Source organism: Python bivittatus, unplaced genomic scaffold (genome assembly GCF_059951505.1).
Source record: "Python bivittatus isolate LINGU-HERP-01145 unplaced genomic scaffold, Pbiv_v1 ctg000220_np1212, whole genome shotgun sequence".
NCBI classification, from domain to species: Eukaryota; Metazoa; Chordata; class Lepidosauria; order Squamata; family Pythonidae; genus Python; species Python bivittatus.
The window spans coordinates 16,132,996-16,150,993 of NW_028277048.1; the positions used below are offsets into that span (position 1 = coordinate 16,132,996).

Consider the following 17,998-nt stretch of genomic DNA (forward strand, 5'->3'; position numbering starts at 1 on the left):
GGATACCTTCCCTGGTTATCACTGCCGCTTCCTGCTGATCAGACATTAATATTACTTTACCTGAGCATACCATTTGCCACTGAATCACCCTGTGCCTGACATAGAAAGGCATTACTTTCCATGCCTGGCTCCCTTTGGCGCTTCACATTGCCAGGCTTCCCCTGGAGAGGTATGAGTTTCTTCTCCTGGTACTGGCATTTGGGATGGGATCTGCTCTCCTTAACATGGATTCTCACATTCTTGTACTAGTCTGGTACTTTCTGCTTACCAAACAATTAGATGGGGGCATCCAAAATTACCTCAGTTGCCAGTCTCTTGTGGCCATACTATGGGGGGCACTAACGGGGCAGAGTGACACAGCATGGGGAGGGGTGGTTAAGAAAAGTTTGTGGCAAGTATCAGAGGTACAACTGGAGAATGGGTGGTCCAGTATGCTGGCTTTCAGACAAGTGAAGAGGTCACTTTTTAGTGGCTGTTAATGAGATGCATTTTTTAGCATATATGAGCATGCATAACCTCCAAAAGAGTGCACCCTTGTTTGTTGTTCGGAGTGTTTTAGCATGATTTCGCATGCATATGTGTATTTAGAATTGCAGACGTGAATTGGACCTCTACATGAATCTCTGTAAGAACCCTGTTTGCCTCTCTCAGTGCACAAATCTGCTTCTGCATTCAGGTTGTACATGTGTGCGGAGGCTATATGTACAAGAAGGCTGGCTGTGGGAGAGAGAAAAAGAAGAAAAAAACTCTGGATGTGGGGGAAGCTGTGCGTGCATGTCTGAATGTGTGGCTGTGTATCACTACGTGCATGACTGCATTTCTCCTGCAGTCTGTGAATATGTGAGGTCGCATGTGTCAGTGGACTGTGTTCTGCACACAGGCTTGAGAATATAAAGCACTCTTTGCATGAGCAGAGTTTTAAGATGCTGAAAAAAAGAGAGAGATGAGCAGCACCAAAGAGGGATGTTTTGGGAGCTGTCTCCCCTTGCTGTGAGTTTCCTGCTACCCCCCCACCCCCATTTCCAGCTAGCCTTCATTGCCCAAATAACTAAGGTTGAGGCTGAAAGCAATACAGCAATGATATGAATTAAGGAATCATAGAACTGAAGGCTGAAGGTGGTGTTTTGGGACAAGAGACTTGTACTGAGGCTCCAGGTGTTAATCCTGATCCAGTAAGTGGGGGCAGAAGGCAAGGTCCATCTATGTTTTGCATTCCCTTATGTTTGGAACTTACTACAAAGAGCTACCACTCTAATTTCCCTTCCCCAAATCTTATCTAAGCCCTCCTTTTTCTGTGCTGTTTTTGGCTTAAAAGCCATGTGCCTGTACCCAACCATCAGAAAGGAGCCTAGGTTACATGTAACTACCCTTGGTTATTCCTTGTTATCTCTACATCTGCTCCTGCCTTTCCATCTGTTGACATTTAGACTGTAAGCTCCTCAGTGCAGAGATCTGCTTTTTTTAAAAAAAATGCATCTTAAGACCAAGCCATGTGTTTGGATATTTCTTATAAAAATAATAACGACATGTGGGTAGCAACTGGCTGTGTTGTTGGCTTTTTATACTTCTCATTTTCAGGGAACTTTTCCGTGTTAACTCTTTTCTACCAAGGATCCTGCAGAGGATTCTGAGCTCTGTGTTTGTGATGCCATCAGGTCACGGAGGGCTTTCAGGTGCCAGTGGGCCCACGTTTTAGTGCACTCCAAAACGTACCCAGCACTCCCCTGTGGCCGCAGATTGAAGCTTGGTAATGGTAGGGAAGCCGTCTTATTCACTATTCCCACTTGTCTCATTGAGAATCCCATGATAAAATGGTTAAGAAACCCCAAGGTTGTTCTGGAAACAATTGGAAGACCATTGGGCTTACATGGATTAATACTTTCACCTGCATATGCATGTAAAAAAGAAACATATACATGATTTTGATCCTGTATGGACTCTCAATTTGGCCTACTCACATCTGACTCCTTGTCTTTTCTTTTGTGCTTTACACGTCCACCCATATAATTCTGCCCAATAATATGTTCCTTATTGCCGTTTTCTCTCTGTGTACTGGAACTTCCCTGTTCTCTTCCCTTCCACTGAAGAAAGCTGAATCCTGCCAATTCTCAGTCACACAGCTAAATTAATAATAGGTTGGAAGGGACGAACTGAGGATTGGAATCTTGTTGCCAAATAGATACCTGTGCTGCTCCAAATACTGTATAAAGAAAATGTTCATTTTAGAGTCTGGGTGCTCCTTTTTCTGGTTGTTGACTACTCATTGGGGTGGGAGTCAGACTGTTTCAGGCATTGACCACAACTTTGTACCACGGCCTATCTCAAACCACCCTTAAGCTTTTAAGTAGTGGCTAATTTGAGGATCTTTATAGGATAGGTGGCTTATATACAGGGTTTTCCCAGCAACAGTTACTGAATTCAAAATGGTGGATGCAACAGAGCCATTGAGATCCTGCTCTGTTTACAGGCATGCAATGTGTGTGACACATGTTAAAAGAGGGGGGCCCTTGTTTATATTGTTTAGAAATAGTTAAAAAGTCCCATGGAGGGCACACTACATATGTAAGCCTGCATATAATTTAAGGAAACTAACTGCAAAAACTGTAAGGAAGCTGTAGAGTTTTGTTTCTAGTGTTCTACAGTTTTTTTTAATGGAACGCCATTCCAAAGTCCTCCATATATGTTGGATGCAGCTCCCATTTCCCTCAGCAGGAGGGCCTGGTCATTTTGGATTAGCCTGATGTGTGTGTTGTAATTCACAAATGGAAGGCACCAGATCTGAGATTTCCTTTAGTCTCCATAGAATTATGGCCCACCGATTAGAGATCATGACAGTTGGACAGATCTGAAATTTGTAGTGTAGACTTTATTTTTAAAAAACGATTTTTTTTTCTAGAAGAGTTTTTGGATTTTTAATTTCCCTGTATTGCCTTCACATCCCTGTGATAAAATTAGAATTGTATTTTCTATTCATGAGCACACATAGTGTTGGTTTTCTCACTGCTGGTCAAAGTTTTCGGGCCTCACACTTATGATTCATCCAAAACACTAAGTCATAATGCAGTTTGTTTGAGCTTGGTGTAATATATTTTCTGAACCCAATCATTGTGATTTATAAACTATAGTTTATAGCTTGCCATGTTGTGTGAGCCCAGCCAGTGGTCATTTCTGTGGTGATTAAGTAAAACATGGCTTAGTTTGACATGTGAACCTAATCATAGAGCACAAAGACTTGTTTATTTGCCAATCCCTGGTCTATTTTGGTCAACCTCCAAGGCTTGCTGGTTTATTCCTCTGGTTTCATGGGCCTGGAACTAGGCCTCTTGGGGCCTAGAAGCAGCTGTAGGAATGATAGTGGTCCCGTGAAACTGGAACAAAGGTTGTGGGAGCAAATATGACTTTTGTCCTCATTTCTAGGAGCACAGCTGAGACTTGAGTGGTGAAGCAGGAACTAGGGGAAGAGAAGCTGGTATTAATTCTCTTTCCTTTGTTCTCAGATCAGAGGTGGATTGTTAATGCCCCTTTCCCACAGTCAAATGGAAGTGCTAAAATATACATTGCTTGCATAACTCCAAGCTCCCTTATTAACCTTGCAGGCAGCAAACAAGACTTCCATGCTGGAGGGAGAATCAGCACAGGGCCTTTTCATTATGCAAGCCTTCCATTCTGCAAGAAAAGAGTGCTTTGAATCATGTCCAGAGTGCCTTTCCTCCTGACATAAGTAATCACTGCTGGTTCCAGTGTACTGAGGGATTAGGAGCAAAGCTTTCCAGAACAAACCTAGTGACCTAGCAACTCTTTAAGCACCCAGGAAGGATTAGGATGCCCCCTCTTGCCTACTCCTCTCCACAGGATGCTTCTTGAGATTCTGACCCTGAAATAAATGCTGGCCAAACCCCAAACCCTGCAGCTGGCTGCTCCAGTTATCAACAATGCCTCCAGTCCAGATATGACTGGTGCTGGTCCCAGATTGGTGGTGGTAACCAGTTGCTCCGCCCTGCCCTGCCCTGCCCTGCCCAGACCTGCTTTCCTCTCCTTCTCCTTGGTCTTCACAGACAGGCATGGAAATATTTTGCAGGGCAAATGCTACATATGGGAGGAAAACAATGGTAAGGCCTGGTGTTAAGCTCAGTTCAACTCAGATGTCACTCAGGTCCTGACTGGAAGCACTTTCAGCCTCAGCAGTGAGGAAGGAATAAGAAAGTCACTTTGAGCTGGGGCAGAGTGGCTTTTCCTCCTCCACATTGTCTGAACAGTGGGCTGCACTGGCAGAGCAGGAAGTCTCAGGTCAGGCGCTGGGTAGCTTTTCAGCAGGCTTGAGGTTTGGGAAGTTCTTATTTTAGAAATTGCATTCTGGAGAGGGCGCATGTGTGCACTTAGGCATCCTGCCTCCGCTTCTAACAGAAAAAAGGAGAACAACACAGTGTCCTATGCTGGGGAGTCTAGAATAGGTAATTTATCATCAGTCCAAACTTTTCCCTTGGTGGAATTTGGGGTCCAGGAGGGCGGGTGAAACTTGGAACGACTTCATTCTACAGAAGTCAAGTTGTGGTCATATTAGGGAAGTGCTCAAATCCTCACATTTGTGAACAGGCCTTCTTTTCTTGGAGCATGGGGGAAATGAGAGCAATGATCTCAGGCCCTATAAATGCAGGGGAGCCATTTAAAATGATCAGATGTAACAGTGCATCAATACTGTATAAATCCAAGAGTTATTTTAATAATCGTGTTTATTGGGCCATTGATGTCAATGAATAAGAAACCATGGAGAAAAAAAATAAATTGATGAGGGACTCAAACATTATTCCTCTCTAAATCTTTAAAAAAATCTTGCCTGAGGACTGAGGAGAAAACCTGAACCAGTATATAAATGTCAGCTGGATCAAGATGTGTCCAATGGCATGAGATGCCGCTATAGAAACTCAGAAGCTGGAATACACTGAATATCAGTACCAAGAGCACTGTATACTTTATACCCCAAATTACTTATCAGTATAAATAACTTCTGAATATAATTCCAACCATTCCCCTTTTCCATAACTGCAGGTGAATAAGAATCCTTGCTTTGCCCGTAAGTGCGCTGTGAAAAGCTGGGAGGGTTTTCAGCTTATTCAGCTGTCCTTAACTACATTGATGGTGCATAGCTGCAAAAAGGAGTTACAAATGCCTTATTAAGTGTTCTTGAGTATATGACCTTGCTTAATGTCATTAGGTGATTAAAAAAAACCATGAGTAATTAAATTATTTGATTGCTTGTCCTTCTTCTTTACACCTGTTTGTTAGGAGTTCAGAATTGGCAAGCTAATTGCTTTTCATCCTAACTGCAGACTGAATTTGTCTCCTTTCTTTGCTTCAGTGGGCACCCTTCTTTATATTGATGTTAGAGCACAGTTTCCCGAATTGTGAGGGGTCCCTGCTTTGGGGAGATGCAGACAGAGTCCAGGGGAAGTGTGAAGAATCTTTTAGTTACATTGTTACAATAAATCCACCTTTCCCAAAGTTTCATTGTATTGTTTTCATTGTTCATTTGTGTTCATTTTGGTGTTTGGGTTTTTAGGGGAGGGGAGGGGAGGGGAGGTGTACATTAAAATTACACTAAAGGGAGGCAAAAAGTTTAGGAACCCCTGTGTTAGAGGGTCAGGTTTCTGAAATCTACACGCTAAGAGCAGACTTAGATGTTATTAATAATTGGAATGAATATGGAATTAGTTCTACAGTACCTCCTCATGTTTTCGTTTTCTTAAATTATCATACAAATTGATTGTCTTTATTCCATAGTTTGATGAATAGTTCTGCATTCTAAGGATTAGTGCTCAAGGCCCTGTTGTTTTGTACCAATCACTTGTTTTTCTGAGAGTTTGGACCACCTTATTGTGGAAATGTATTTGTCTAGTTAGTTCATCACGAGCAGGCATAACTATTTGGCTTAGCATGTTGGGTCCAAAACTGTTGAGTCTTATGGAAACAATCAGTTGCAAGGAGAGGTGTTGTTCAGATCAGCTGTAGCTGTGAATTTTCCAGCTACTGTGAGTTGCTTCCTGAAATACATGTAACTTTGGCTCTAGACACCACTGGGGGGAAAAAACACAGCAAAATTCCTTACCAAAGCAAATTTTAAGTAGGGAGTGCCTGAAGCTACTCCATTTCAAGGTTAATTATCTGAAGAGAAAATGTCCAAGCTAAAGATGGAGAAAACAGAAAACGACTCTAAACTACATCATCCATTCTGTCCGTGTGGGGTTGGGAGAGTCAATTCTGGTCCTTAACTATTGGGGCGGACAAGATCATTTTTTGAACTTGTGCCGTAAGATCTGAAAGCAAATCTCTTTTCTCCTACTACTCTTGTAGTAATAAAATAATAATTTAGGTTGTTTGGTTGATTTTGCTGCACCAGCTCCTGTACTATTAACATAAAAATTAAGCAGACAAGCTTTTCCTGGCATGAAGATGGTGTAGACATAGTCTTAGAGTCAATTAAAGCATAATGCAAAAGTCCTGCTTGCACATGATATGTCCAGTCTTTTTTCCCCATGAATAACAGCTATGATGGCACTAATGAAAGCTTGTCAAGGAAGAGTCTTTTTAAACCCTTTCCTCCTTGCAAAAAGCCTAATGAAACCCCTCCCATTCAAAGCTGTAGCCCTCAGATGGACTTTTCCATTGACACTAGTGATTGGGCTATAGATCTGTAAGTCCTTAGGTGGAATTTTTCTTCTGCAAATTGATGGCCTTAGGGCAATCCTCTCAGCCTCAGTATTCATCTGCAATTATCATTTGTTACCATAGGGTTAGTTAATACTTATTAATACTTATAAATACTGTATTTCCAAAACTATGCATACAGTATATTGAAAGGTAAAATTGTACAAGTCCACAGGTTCACAGTCTGATAGACATGATAGAAAAGGAAAAATAAGTGGAGAAGGAAGGGGAGAGCAGAGTAAATAATGGAGTAGCAATACCTTTCTTTGCCCAATGATTAATGTCTCCCGTGCAAGGATACTCTGTCCTGGAGAAGGGGAAAGTAGCTTCCCAGTGGTACTTGGTCTCCAGGCCAATGGATGGTGCCAGATTTTGCTGCAGGTCTGGTAGACATAGCACTACATCATTGGGTAAAAGCACTGCCTAATGCTGCTGATAATAAGTAGATATGCCTTCACCTGCTATGTTTTTATAGAAGTGACACAAACTTCGTAAGAACTTGCTGAGAGAGCTCCTTCCGTTGGCTGCTTCCCCACAGCTCAGTCTGCTTTCTCCACCTGCTTTCACAGTGATCTCATCCTTCTTCTCCATTCACCATTGTTTCCTCCATCCATGGTGCCAATTCCACTGGTGGCACTTCCAGCATTGTTGTTGGGATGAACAATTTCTGCAGTAGCAGAAGCCTGTATTGTTTTCCTTGAACAGAAAATTAAATATATAGCTGAACGAATCCCATGCTGCCTTTGGGAGTACTGAAGTAGCATGGGACCACGTTTATTCCTTCTTCTCCATGCATCATGTGGAGTTTCTGATTGGTTCAGCTACGTGTCATCATACTTGGAGTCCTAATTTCTTTTGAATTATATGCTATTGCTACAGGTTTGCCTATATGGAAACCTGCATGCAATTATCCCTGTTAATTTCCAAAGAAACCAGAAGGTATTATGGATTAGCCAGTAGGCTAAAGAATACAGTATGGATGATGTTTAATTTTTCTCTAAGCACAACATTGCTCTAAAATGATACAGTTACACTATCTGTTGTTTGAAGCATTTGCAGAGAATGGTGAAAGTATGTTTTTGGAGGGTGGGGCAAAAGGAACCGTCAGATCTGTCTAAAAAGCAGGTAGGATTTGGAAGAAGAGGACCTAAAAAAATCAACAACTTCTGAAAATATATTTTAGACTAAGTCTGGATTTGCAGTTCCCTGAAACCTATTTGCTGTGTTTAGGTTTTGTTTACTTTTTTGGTTGCCTGAATATCTGATAAAGTTTTACAAGTATGTTCTGTGCTGAAAGTTTTGTTAAACTGAAGTCTACCCATCTCCTTCACTGGCTAAGCTCATTCACTTCACAAGAGCTCTTTTTTGCTTTCTCTTCTGCATGGACATAATAATAGTTTAAACTAATTAGTGCGAGAGAGATAGAGAAGTGATACAGGCATCATGGCCAGCCTGACTAAGAAGCCGAGCAAATTATCTTCACTGAATAACAGAGGTAAGATATAGTCTTCTTCCAACTGAGCTCCACTCCTGTTGACTTCATGGGTATGTCCTTGCACTTTTCCTGCTTCTACAATAGTGTAGAAGAGGAACTGTCTATTTTTTGGATGTTTTCAGAACTTCCCAATCTGGTTATTGCCCTTAATTCTCTAATAGCGTTCCATCCAAATATTAACCAAGGCCAGCCCTGTTTAGTTTCCAAATCCAGACATGATCAGCCAAGAGAGTGCCGCCACATACTGAGACAAATAATAAAAGAGGGGGCAACAAATTGAATAGGAGCTTGTATTCCTTTCATAGCATGTAAGATGTGGTTAATACAGAGACAAAGAAGACAGTTAGTTTATGCCACTGAAAGGATTAGCCTGATAGAAAGGGGGGACGATCTTCCCAGAATGGCTGCATCTTTCCAGCATGTGTCCCCCTTGTATGCAAGTGTTAGAGACTTGTTCACGTCCGTTGCTGCTTGTGGCATTCTCATGGGCATGTTCTATTTCCTACTCAATAGGCTCCTTCTGCAGGAAACGCAGTACCCAAGCAGCTACCCTAGAAGGGGCTGGATGGGATGATTCACACAATTGTTCTTCTTGTGAACATTCTTTCATTTTTCTGCTTGAATCCATTATGCGCATGGTAAATGGGATTTCTGGCCATGACTTGAAGCTACATTTAGTAGTCCTCGCTCGAAGTTTTCAAAACGGATTGAATAGTGGAATGGGGAAACAATGTTCCACTCTTGGTGAACAGTTGAGGTATCACCTTTGACAGTAACATACTGCATTCTAGAAAAAAATGCCACCTATCAAAATGAAAGCTGACTGCAAGGTGAACCACTGTGTGAGTCATCTTAGCCAACTGACCAGTCTTCAACTGAGTGCCTTTCAGATGTGTTGAACAATATCACCCATGATGCCTAGCTATCATGCCTAATCGGTGCCTGTCTGGGGACAATGGAGGATGTAGTGCAATATATAGAAGACTCTGTTAGAGTAAGATGAACACATTTTGTGTGGAGTTCTGCATCATTAGTGAGATTTGCTGAGGTGATCAGAGAATTACCATTCTATAATGATTGCCTCAAAAATCTTCAGAGTGTAGCAAATATATAGAAAGGTGCACATCCTTTGTCACTGAAGCTAAATTCATGTACTCTTAGCTTTTTTTTTTATTTTAAGTTTTGTTCTACTGGAGCAGCCTTCCCCACACTGGTGCCCTTCAGAAGTGCTTGGGTTACAGTTCCTAGAATTCCCAGCCAGCGTCTGGAAGACACCAGAATTGGGAAGCCTGCCTAGACCGCTGGTTCCCTTATCCGTTGCTTTGATTAAAACAAAGCTTAAAGCTACCTTAAATTCATGGTTTGTTATGCTGTTAGTGCTTGATGGCTAGTTACATTGTGCTTTTAATCTGCAAAAAGAATTTAGTCTTCATCTGTTTTGCCTTTTCAACATACTCATGCGGGAATCACAATCATTCCTAGATGGGAACATTGAGATTGAGAGAATATACAGTATTTGCTAACAACTTGTTAAAGCAGAGCAAGGATTTGAGCCCAAGCCTTCTATTCTATATCCAGTGCTCTGTGTACCCTCTGTTAACTTTAATTGCAATGATCTTCAGCTATTCCAGATGTGGGATTTTCATTTGAGTCTCAATATCGCATGATTATTTTCTTTTTTTAGTTTTAACGCCACATTTCTTTGACTTTTTTTGGTAATTTCTTTTCTCCTTGCTCTCCTTTCTACCTCTTTAATTCTCTCTTTTCCCTGTTAACTCATGACTGTGACACCAGTAATACTATTCATACAGTTGACCAGATGAAGATCCATGTTCTATGGGATACCTATATTAGGTTGAACTGTCATCCCCCTCTGGGAAGAACAGAAAGGGCTACTTCTCATCAGTTTAAATGTGCGCAGATTTAACATAACATTCTGGTTTGAAGGCTAAAAATCTCAGCTTTGGACATGCTGTGTAATGAAATGTGAATGATCTGGTAAAACTTATTTTAAGTAAGTTTGCAGGGCAAAGACAGATATGATATAAAAATATGTTTTGGTGGATTTAACCATAGGGTGAGCCTTGTTTTTTCTAGTTTTGCAATTTAAATAAGAGACTTAGATGCCAAACAAATTGAATTCTGATTCAGTCATTACTCTTCCCCTTGTTCTTGCTTCAGTTTGCCTTGCTTTTTCTTGCTTTTGAAAGCAGAGCATGAATGCTTATCAGTCCAGATACCCATCCTTCATTTTATTTTTAATACAAACAGGTATACAAATATTTTTATCTTTTCACTATAAAGTAGTTCCCATTTCATTCCTTGATGGCATGTTCATAAGGACAGTTTTTGTTTGCTTTATGAAATCTGCCATAGAAAGATAATATGAAATGTATGTATAATCTATACATGTGAACTCTCATTGCTTGTCCTCATATTTTTGTTTATTTAATAAGAGCAGAATTTTTACTGTACTTTTTCCCTGTGGTTATTTGACTGAACAATTTCCTTTGCTTTTTTTTTAAAGAAACAATTAAAAGGAAACATCCGGCATTTGGTGCTTACCCAGGTACATGAGAGTAGGAAATTCTTAGGCAAATTGACTTTGTGGCTTGTTCCATGTTTCTATCATCACCTATTGATTTGTTATGCCTTCTCCTCCTCCTCCCATAATCCACACAGAAAAAAGAAACTCTTTTAGTGCTGTCATTATGCAAATAAAGCATAAACAATATCAGGGATAAGGGCTCCAAGATTTGACAGTGAACCTTTTTATGGGACATGGCAGATGCTCAGTGAAGCCAGTTTGATGTTGGCCTTAAATGCTGATTCACCTAGGAAACCTGCTAATTTAGACAGTTAACTATTTCAACCAAAATAAACATTGACTGTTTCAATATAAAATGTTATGAGCCCTTTAGAAAGTTTTTCCTCTCCTCTTCCTGCCACCAGTACTTTTTATTTTCAGCAAATTGCAAATCAAATTTATTAGGATGTTCACAAGGAGAACTAATTATGTAGGTCTTGTGAATCAAATGACCAACTCAAGCCTGTGTTGTTGTTTGTTTTAAGGGGGATTAGAATATTTGATACTGATACACTGAGAAAAATTTACCACTTCTTTAATAAAGATTCCCTCTTCTCTGGGAAGCTTAATGTGTGAGTATGATTAGCTATTTCTAACTGTGAAGTCTCATTAGTATCATAAAACTGCAATTCCCGGAATTCTGTTGGGGAAAACTATGATATTTAAGATTATACAACCAATATATTGCAGTATAGAATGAAATGAAATGAGGCAAGAGTGCTGAGTCTAGATGAATCCTTAAGAATTATATGCATGTTCCCTTTTCTTTTTTACAGTTGCACTTGAACCATAGACATTTATAACCCTTTCCTTTTCTGTATTATCCTTCTGGGATGAGCCCATAACTCTGAGATAGTGTATGTATTTCTTGAAGAATGCATAGAAGGTCTCAAGTTTAGTCTTAGCTTTTTCATCTAAGAGGATATCAGACAGCAGGGCTGAAAAAATCCTTCCTTTCCTCTGAAGTCTTAGGCTGGCAGTATTGAGTTAGAGACCAGGTGGATCAATACTCTAACTCTGTACAGAAGCTTCAGATCTGGGTCTCTCTAAAGCTGGGCCAGCCCTGCCTTTAGGCATAACAAAACAAACAAGTAGCATATTTTGGGAGTGGGTAGCACTGGGTTGTGTAAATTTTGTGCTCTTAAGGTAACTTGGTGTTTTCAGAGACAGAGAGGTAAACAGTCAACTGCCAATGTTCTAGAAATATTCTGGAAGTGTTCTAGAGGCTGGTAAAAGCCCAGAACTGAATATACTGCAAAGGCCAACAATGCAGGAGGCAAAGGAAGAAGCATGAGAACAGAGATGAGCCTTAGAGATTGGCAGGAAACTGTACCAGTGAACCAGTAGGGGGTGCTACTCCCAATCTCAGATGTTTCCACACTGATTATACAGTATAGCGTATGGGAAATAAATGGAAAACTTGAAATCCTAACACAGGAGGACAAATATGATATTATAGGCATCACTGAAACTCAGTGAGATGACTGCTTGCATTCTAGTAGATCACAAGTTGAACATGAGCTGAAAGTGTGATACAGCTACTAAAAAGGCAAATCTATTTTGGGGTGTTGTATTAATAGAAATGTAGAGTTCAGATCATGAAAAGTAACTATCCCGTTCTACTCTGCCCTGGTCAGACCCCAGTTGGAGTACTGTGAGCAGTTCCAGACACCACAGTCAAAAACAGTCATGGTCAAACTGGAGTGAATTTAGAGGAAGGCCACCAGGATGGTGAGGGAACTGGAAGACAAGTCCTGTGAGGAACAGTTAAAGGAACTGGATATGTTTTATCTTGGAAGAGAAGACAGAGGAGATTCAATAGCGGCCTTCAGATATCTAAAGTGCTGCCATATAGAGGAGGGAGTGGATTTCTCTCTGGAGGGCGGGACTAGAACCATTGGATTGAAACTACAGGGAGGTACATTCAAGTTAGGTGGAATTTCATGAGGTCAAGAGGCATCAAGCAGTGGAAGAGGCTGCCTCGTGTAATGGTGTGCTCCCCTTCAATGGAGGTCTTTAAACAGAAGCTGGATAGCCTTCTCTCTGAAATACGTAGCACATTTGCACTAAGCGATAGGTTGGACTGGATGACCTCTGAGGGCACTTCCAACTCTATGATTCTATTCAACTGCCCAGCCACTCAGGTTCTGTATATGACATGTAAAAGAGGAAGGAGCATTATCTTACTCTTTACCCCAGGGAGCAACATTTCTTGTGCTCACCCTGTTGTTGAAAATGAACTCTCAGGCAGTTTGGGCAATTTTCTATTTCACATTTCATCCTATTCCTCTCCCTGCCAATTCAATAATAACTTTTCCATCAACTGATTAAAATAAAGACATGTCTAAAGAAGCAAATGTTGGCATTGTCTTGCAGGCTATAGAACAGAACCTGCTTTAATCTCTTCTTCATTGCTTTCCCGGGAATTAAGTTTAAGCATTTCTTTTTTCTTTTTTTGCTCCTGTAGTGTCCTGACTCTATATCTTGCCATTCATCAGACCTTGCCATCTATCAGAGCTGCAATGGAGGAAAAACATATCCTTATTGTTACTTACATTCATTCATTCTCCCTCAAATCTGATAGAAGCGCCTATAGGTGGTAAAAATCTTGTTATCTCAAAACCTCTTGCTTTGTCAGAGTTGTTTATAGAGCATACGAACGCTATGGCCCTTCTGTTCCTTTTATATGTGCAAAAAATTGCCACCATCTTTTAAAGCCTCAGCCAACAGACCTATGAGATTTTAATGAGAACAGTTGGTTAGGAACAGGAATTTCTGAAACAGATATAGATCAGCAAGCTAATAAACTGGTTTGGTCTAGTGGTCAGGGCACCAGGCTAGAAAGCAGGAGACTGTGAGTTCTAGTCCTGCCTTAGGCAGGAAAGCCGGCTGGGTGACTTTGGGCCAGTCACTCTCGTTCAGCCCAACCCACCTCACAGGGTTGTTCTGGGGAAAACAGGAGGAGGAAGGAGTATTAGGTATCTTTGCCACCTTGAGTTATTTATAAAAATAATAAAGGTGGGATAAAAAAATCTAAAAAAAAACCCCTACCTGCATAATGGAGTCATTTTGGCTGGTGCATGGGTATTACAGGCAATGAATGAGTTGGGTAGAAAACCCAAATGATGACTTTTTATCCCAAAGTATGATAGGAAAGTAAATATTGAAGAATCTGTTTGCCTTTATTGATAACATAAAATGTTCTGCCTGAGGCAAGCCACTTTGCTGTACTGAATGAAAAGATACTGCTGTCAGTGTTAACACTTTTAACATTTGTGCTTTGGTAATTTGTTTTGTAATGCAGTCATCTACGTGTCTGCTCAGAAGTAAACCTGTTGATTTCAATGGGATGTATTGTTGGATAACTGTGTATAGCAGTTTTTCCCACTCTGATACTCTTCAATTCTCAGAACCCCAAGCCAGCACAACCAGTGGGAACTGACATCCATCATATCTAGGTTGAGGGATGCTAGTAGGTAGGGTTGAAGCCTTAGGAAGTGAGCATGTCATTCTGTATACTTTCACATAGTAGAGAGAGAACTGGGAAGCCAGCAAGATTACCTTACGCCCCCCCCCCACAATCCCTCACTTCCATTTTTGGATTTGGGGGCACACATCTCTTTCTTATGCTCAACTAAAGAAAGAAATAAAGGTAGGAGGATCTCTAAGCTGGCAAATTTCTTTTCAGCTTACCTGTATTTACCTCTGTCCATTAAGTCATTCTGAATGTACCCCAAAATTATTTCAGCATTTAGAATTAAATAAGTTTTCTTTCAAGATATATGAGGAAGCATCAGAAAGTATTTTGGATATGTACCCCTGGAGAGCATGTAGGAAGGAGAGAGATAAAAAATTAAGTTGGAGGGGACCCAAATTAGTGGATAAAATGATTAGAATCTAGCTGTTCTTATTTTAGAAGAGCAAGGGCACAGTCCATCTGCAAGGTTTTTTTTGCTAAACATTTCACAATTTCTGTTTATTTCAGTGAGGCTTGCACAGGAGAATTTCTTAGGAAATCGGAATCCTAAGTTTAATCACTACCTTTCATGCTTAAAGAGGGGAGGGATGTCATTTTGAAAATATGATTCTGTCTGCTATTAATTCTGGAGTTACCTAAAAGCAAATACCATAAAAAGAAGTTGATGATTTTGTCTTTGAAGTCTGGAGATTTTAGATAACAACATCATATTTTCAAGACCTTACTCATAATGTTTGCAATTGTCTGCGATTAGTGATCCTGGAGTTGGCTGGAAACCTATGTTCATGTTGCCAAATGTCCCTTATATTACATAATCATCTCTATTTCTGCATTATAACCCTGTATTATATGGATGTACCTTAATGTTTGTCCAAGCAATGATGACATCTTGTGTTCCTTTGTGAGGGAAGATAATGGTTTTCAGAAAGTTGGCACATTTTCTATGTGGAATTGCCCCCTCCATAACAAACACTATAGTGTTACCATCTTTTTCTTTATGGACAGAAGGTCCCATATCCTGCAGCAATTCAAGCTATGCCTACCATGGAAGGGCAATTTTAAGAAAGGTTTCTCTAAATTCTGCAATTTGTGAAAATGTAATAACGTAGGAGCATCTCTCCATAAAACATGGAAACATTAGAAGCCACAGAAAGAGAAGATTCAACAGAATGGCCTTTGTGGCTTGCTTTCCATTATAACTCCCAAAGCTGGATAATGAATTGTACCTCCTAAGAAACTCTGTACCTCACAGCTGTATAGACTAATGTGCACCATCATGGCTTGAAGCAGCCACCATAGATGGACTCTATGTTCTCAGTCAATCAAAGAAGAACCATGGGCCCAGCTTTTATTTCCACACTTCTGTAGGCTTTAATGAATGTCTTTATTGCACAATTTGTGACCCACCAGGCATGCAGAACAGCCTGCAATATAATTTTATTTTTTGTTTTAAACTTTTTAGAAGGATTTGTGTTTAATAGTACACAATACAAAAGATGAATTATTTTAATACACCATTTCATAACTGAACTCACTGGATGAACTCACTCAGCTTTCCTCGCTCCTGGGCCCAAGTGCTCTTCACCCATCCTTGAATTAGCAGAAAAGCATTCCAGCATGAAATTTGTTGTCCTCACTGCTGATCCCTAGCCTGCTTCTCTTGCCTCTGTTCCCGTCATGGCCAGTCACCTGACTTCCCTGCAAAGTAATGGATAAGAAAGTCTAACAGATTCTATATACCTTGTGTCTGCCCTTGGACATTGTCTGAAGAAGGGAGAAAAACAGTAACACCAGTGCAGCCAGGATGGCATAAGGCCATTTCTCCCATGGGATTTGGGGCACAATGAAAGCAGCAGCATGGGGACATGGTAGAAAGATGTTGCCAAAGCTTGTTTGAACTGCAGTTAGTTGCAAGTAGAGAAAGGCCCAGTGCTTTTGTGAGGATAAAATAAGGGGAGAATCCATGTGTACTATCATGAGCTCCAAAGGAAAGGTGAAATATAAATATAGTCTTATCCTATATGTAATATAGAGTACTATACAATACAACACAAGATTTTCTACCCTTCTGCCAGCCTTCCAGGAGCACAGGAACTTTACCCTATTTTCACTGTCCCAACTATGGAAACATTTTGGAATTCTTATGGCCAGGGAACTGTATCCTACAGAAGCACCCCCCCCACTCTCTTTTTTTAATATAATTTTTATTTAATAAATTTTTAACAAGATAAACAATACAAGTATTAGAAAATAAGGAAGAATGGTGAATAAGTAAGAAAGAAAATAGAAAAAGAAAGAAAAATGAAAAAGAAAGAAAAGATTGTAAAGAAGCTGCTTCCAATCTTTTTGACAGCAGTTATAAATGGATTTATATTTTACTCTCTCTCTCTCTAAGGTTGCATCATAATTTCCTTCTTTCCATAAGCTACCCTTTCTAATCTTCAAACCCATAAATCACAAGTTCATTTTTCTCTTTTTTTCAGAAAAAGTCCATAAGGGGTTTCCAGTCACATAATTGATCTTTCTCTAATCAAACAAGTTAATTTTGCCATCTCTGCTAGTTCTGTCATCTTCACCAACCATTCCTCCGTTGTGGGTATTTCAGAATCTTTCCATTTTTGCACATATAATAGTCTCACATCTGTAATCATATATAAATATAATCTTCCACGACTCTTTTCTAATTGACTGTCCATTAATCCTAGCAAGAAAAGTTCTGGTTTCAGTTGAATGTTGATCTTTAAAATTATTACATGTATTTGAACCCTGAAATTTCTGGCTTTTTTACAAATCCATCAAGCGTGATAAAATAACCTTCATGTTGTCCACATTTCCAGCATAAATTTGAAGTACCTTTATACATTCTAGACAATTTTTCCGGAGTCATATACCAACGATACATTATTTTATAAAAATTCTTTTTTAAGTTATAACAATGTAAATTTCAACCTTTTAATCACATACTTTCTCACTTGTTCCATCAGTATATTGTGTCCAAAGTTCTTATCCCATTTTATCATACAGCCTTTCACTTTTTTTCTTCCATTTCAAATTTCAATAAAGGTTTATATATTTTAGCAGTTACATGTTCATCATTTGTACATAGTTCAACTTCAACTTCTGTCTTCTGCTGCTCAATATCTTATTATCTACCTTAAATCTTTCTCTTAACTGTTCATACAAAAACCATTGAAAACTAAATCCCTCTGGAGTCAATTGCTCTCTTGATTTCATTTTATATTCTCCATGTTGCTGTTCTAACAACTCTCAATAAATTAACCATTTTTCTTTATCTACTGTTTCTTTCCTATAAAATGCTTCTTGTGCTGAGAGGGGCCCTCTCTCTCAAGCACAATCAAGGACATAAATTATTTTATTTCACAATGCAAAAGTATGCGTTCAGTTCTATTTGAAAATCTACCATCTGAGCAAGTGTCTGCCGCCCAGTCTCAGTTATGGGCACAGTTTTTCAGGGGGCACAGAAAGAGGAGGGACAAAGGCCATCTCTGCATGCTTAAAGAAACTCTGCTACTTTGTTTTGTTTCACACCCATTCTGGATGTACATCTTGATACAAGATCTGGAGCCCTGCCACAGTGAACTCTAGCCACTGAATGAGCCTTTCTCAGTTCCCTCTGTGGGGGCAATTTTTTAATGCTGATTGAAAATCAAGTGTAGAAGTTCAGTATTTTTTTTTTTTTTTGATAATACAGGTTGAGAATTGCCATTAAAAAACA

At 39.8% G+C, this 17,998-nt stretch overlaps 1 protein-coding gene across 4 annotated transcripts in view; it reads left to right on the forward strand.

Annotated features, from left to right (window-relative positions):
* The window catches only part of ARHGEF25 (Rho guanine nucleotide exchange factor 25), an 83,268-nt gene that overhangs the window by 28,433 nt on the left and 36,837 nt on the right, over positions 1-17,998 (forward strand). The gene's annotated exons all lie outside the window — the stretch shown is intronic.